Source organism: Pinus tabuliformis, chromosome 4_2 (genome assembly GCF_031772625.1).
Source record: "Pinus tabuliformis cultivar Carrire ecotype Pingquan chromosome 4_2, CPIR1, whole genome shotgun sequence".
NCBI classification, from domain to species: Eukaryota; Viridiplantae; Streptophyta; class Pinopsida; order Pinales; family Pinaceae; genus Pinus; species Pinus tabuliformis.
The window spans coordinates 701,495,429-701,499,547 of NC_142304.1; the positions used below are offsets into that span (position 1 = coordinate 701,495,429).

The window sequence follows — 4,119 nt, forward strand, 5'->3', positions numbered from 1 at the left end:
GAGGAATCCACCAACAGTCCTTCTAAATGCTTCAAATTTTCACTTTCACCCAACAGATGATCAGTCATCAATTCTCCTGGACTGCCAGGATTCTCATACATAATACTACAAGAGTTCCAACCGATAGAAACAAGACTCTACAACTCTACAAGAACTGTTGAGCTTACGAGCTGAATCAAAACTTCCACAAAATGTCCTGTGAAATCAGTAAGACTCGGTTTTAGCTAATAATTTTTCCGATTACTGCATCTTTCGGAATGTACGTTCGCTGATTTGCTAGCAAAATTAGTTCAGGGAAAACAATAGAAGTAGCTAAGATTTAAAATGACCATTGATTCCAATTAAGATATCCGGTAACCGTAACATTAAGGCATTATATTGACAAAATTGCAAGATTTCTACTACTTTTTCGGAAAGAGACAAAATGCAAATAAGATTTAAAATAATCAGATTTAAGAAAAAAAAGCAAAGTTCGAGGCATTGTCTTGACATTAACCGCGATTCGGCAATTAATGCCTCAAGATCATATATATATATATGGAAGCAAATCGATTCGAAAAGAAACAAACCATTAAGCCTGCCTAAAATTGGGGAATTCTTTGAGTGATTAAATACCTTTGAGCAATTGTGACTTATCCCTAAGATCTGCACTGTAATATACTGCACGGCTCGATTGCAATGCCTGGCCCAGGGTTCCATTCTCCTCGGCCTCGTCCAATACAATTTCGGGGGCCAAATCGGCAATTCTTACAGTCCAGAGATCGGATTGGATGAGCTTCACTACCAAATGGCGAGCTGCGAAACCCCGGCCACCTGTAACCATGCAGCAGGCGCGGTCCATTTCCTCGCATTGTCCTTCAATTTTCTCCTTTGTCGCCATTGAAGCCTTTTGAAGCAGAATTGGCTGCCACTGAATGGCTCTGAAGGAGATTCAATGTTAAATAAGTTGGAGAATATAAGGAAATTGCATGAACATTCCAAGTGCTCTTTGTTTTCGTTTTCTTGTCGTGTGTATGTCTAAAATGTCTTGAGGTTGTTAGAGGGGTTATGGTTGGTAAAAGTGTTAAATGGCTGCATGGTTTTGTAAAAGCGAGGTTGGTGTGTTGCCGAACTTACCAAAGTCACACCGAGCAGGCAGCAACTCCACCGCAGACGAAAAATCGCACAGACTGCAGAGCTAAACAAGCAAGTAACAATACCAACCCAAAGGCCGTGAAGACAGTAAAACCCAAAGGCCGCGAAGACAGTAAAACCCAAGCCGAACTTTCCAGCATCTCGAGGAGGAACAGCTGGCCGCCGATCAGACCACCACAGTGCATGCCGACCACAGCTAAGACAAACCCTCAGTATTCAACCAGAATGCCATTAACTTATAATGCTCAAATAACCATGGACTCTTGCATGCAGGTAAGAGAAACCCTCAGTATTTAACCAGAAGACAAACCCTCAGTATTCAACCAGAATTCCATTAACTTATAATGCTCAAATAACCATGGACTCTTGCATGCAGGTAAGAGAAGCCGTCATTATACCCTCAGTATTTAACCAAAATGCCATACAGTAACCGAACTTACCAAAGCCACACCGAGCAGGAAGGAACTCCACCGCACACGAAAAATCGCACAGACTGCACAGCTAAACAAGCAAGTAACAATATCCGAGCAGGCAGGAACTCCACTGCAGACAAAAAATCGCACAGACTGCAGAGCTAAACAAGCAAGTAAAATACCAACCCAAATGCCGCGAAGATAGTAAAACCCAAGCCGAACTTTCCAACATCTTGAGGAGGGACAGCTGGCCGCCGATCAGACCACCAGAGCGCATGCTGACCACGTGCCCTTCACCTGCGCCACGTGCCCTTCACCTCGAACGATGCGAAGCGCGTAATAAGACCCCAAATCCTTTCCACCCTCAAAACCTTGGTTCGACTTAGGTTATATCGCAAATATAATCAAAAATCACGTCGGTCAACCCAAAGTCAGTGATCTATCGATCGCATATAGTCCCCGGCAGGGACTAATAAGATCAAGCTGCTGAAAGGTATTTTATCATATGCACAGCTCGGCACACACATGCAGTAGGGTAAAATGATGTTATGTTGTGCAAGAAAATTGATATGCTCCCAAATCTATACAAAATGTTAAAAGACAAGCTGGGGAGAGTCAAACAAGTCGGGTACCTTATCGAACTAAACCATAGTTTCTACAATTTGGCATTAATATATTGCATACCTTTCCTCTCATATTCCATGAACCTTCTATTGGATTTTCTTCATAAGCCTTGTACATTATCTGCAATGAAACAAACGATACAGAATCCACAAAAAGCATTCAATAAATATGTTAGAAATAGATAATGCTCAAATATATGATCACAGGTACCTTTGGTGGAGGTAAGACCCTCCCGGGGACTTCTGTCATCAACGTGTTGATTTGAATACCGAATTCGGCAGCATCTTTGGCAGTTGAATCTCTCAATTATCCTCCAATCTAAAACACATACACACAAGTATATTGATTCACTCTCTTGGTGTTGACTTTTGAAGATAAAACGAAAAAGGTAACGTTATTTCTGCTTAATACTAAAATGCAAGAACGTATGAAACAACATTGCCACGGATGAACGATCTATGGACTTACCACTTTAGTTCTCTCCCTTCGGTCTTGGGGATGTAAACAAGTTAGATTTAATAAACCACTTCGTTGTTGTTCGGTTAGAACTTTGATATAAGGCTGATCCATTTGAATCCGACAAAGCTGCATCCGATAATTTTATAAATTACATGATGATGCCATAATAGAATAACTCAATAATTCTACAACAACCACATCACAATATTTCATAAATACGATAAGAGTTTACCTCGATGGGAATATATTTCTTTTTCTCTTTATTACTGGCTTCGATCGCCGGAAAGCCCCGCAATCGGAGAGTCAGCTTGTACTGTTGTTGGAAATAGTCGACAATAGAGAGTTGCACTCCATTGCTATCAAAACTGTTCAAATAAAACAATGCACGTGCTTTGAATTCCTAATAGGAAGAGACAAAAATCTGAGCAATATCTAGAAAGCCAAATAAAAACAATAAATTTCAGGAAGCCCCTTAAACCTAAGAATTAACACACCTTAAAACCTCCAAAGGCCTATCAGTCAAACCTTTAATTCGATAACTATGCCTGATATGAATAGTTTCGACACGAAGACCTTTAAGCAACCTTTTCAACTGCCACACAAACAAAAATTATATAAAAGCTACAAGTCACTTGGTCATATTTATGTTCCAGTTAGCAAAAGGAAAGGAAATCCCCAACTAGAAAAAGAAATCATGTCCTTGCAACCAAAACAACGTGAAGAAGAACGCAAACAAACTCCTCATACCCTGGATCGCATCCCGCCACCGGCGGAGTCATTTCTAGAAAATTCGCGGTCCAACTCCCACACGTCCTTTCGAAAGGCCTCAGTAACAAAGCTTGGTAACTCGACAGAATCATAGAAGGGCGCCGCAGCAATGTCTACGGCACAAAATTATTATCTCTTACAACTGTGTATATCAAAATTCAAGAAGATTTAAGAATTTTTCTCAAACTGGTTATCAGAACAACACCGTACCTATATTTAAAGTGAGAAGATTATCTTGCGCGGGCCGAATAGATTGATAAAACCCTCGATAGGCCACCAAACCCCCCTGAAGCTTTTCAACGCCAAAGTGTTTCCCAAAGAAGGATCTCCCTTTTTCAACGAAACTGCCAATGCAAACATTAAATATTGTAAGCATTTATAGAGCATATTTTATGGCAAATCCAAAAAGCAAAAAGAGCCACAATGTTATCATTTATTTGGTAAATTGCAGGCTTACACTCTCAGAGCTGCTTGACGAAGCACCACATCCATAACCTGCAATGCTTCTTGCGGAAGCGACATAACCATGGACTCTTGCATGCAGGTAACAGAAACCCTCAGTATTTAACCAGAATGCCATACAGTAGCCGAACTTACCAAAGCCACACCGAGCAGGCAGGAACTCCACCGCAGACGAAAAATCGCACAGACTGCAGAGCTAAACAAGCAAGTAACAATACCCGAGCAGGCAGGAACTCCACCGCAGATGAAAAATCGCACA

General features: G+C 41.1%; 1 long non-coding RNA gene across 1 annotated transcript; it reads right to left on the minus strand.

Moving 5' to 3' along the window:
• Positions 1–2,886: 2,886 nt before the first annotated feature.
• LOC149171424 (uncharacterized) lies at positions 2,887–3,393 on the minus strand. The gene is made up of 3 exons (XR_016259555.1): positions 3,378–3,393; positions 3,125–3,222; positions 2,887–2,995 (listed from the first exon to the last, which is right to left on the minus strand). It is a non-coding gene; the product is annotated as an uncharacterized LOC149171424 (long non-coding RNA).
• Positions 3,394–4,119: the final 726 nt, after the last annotated feature.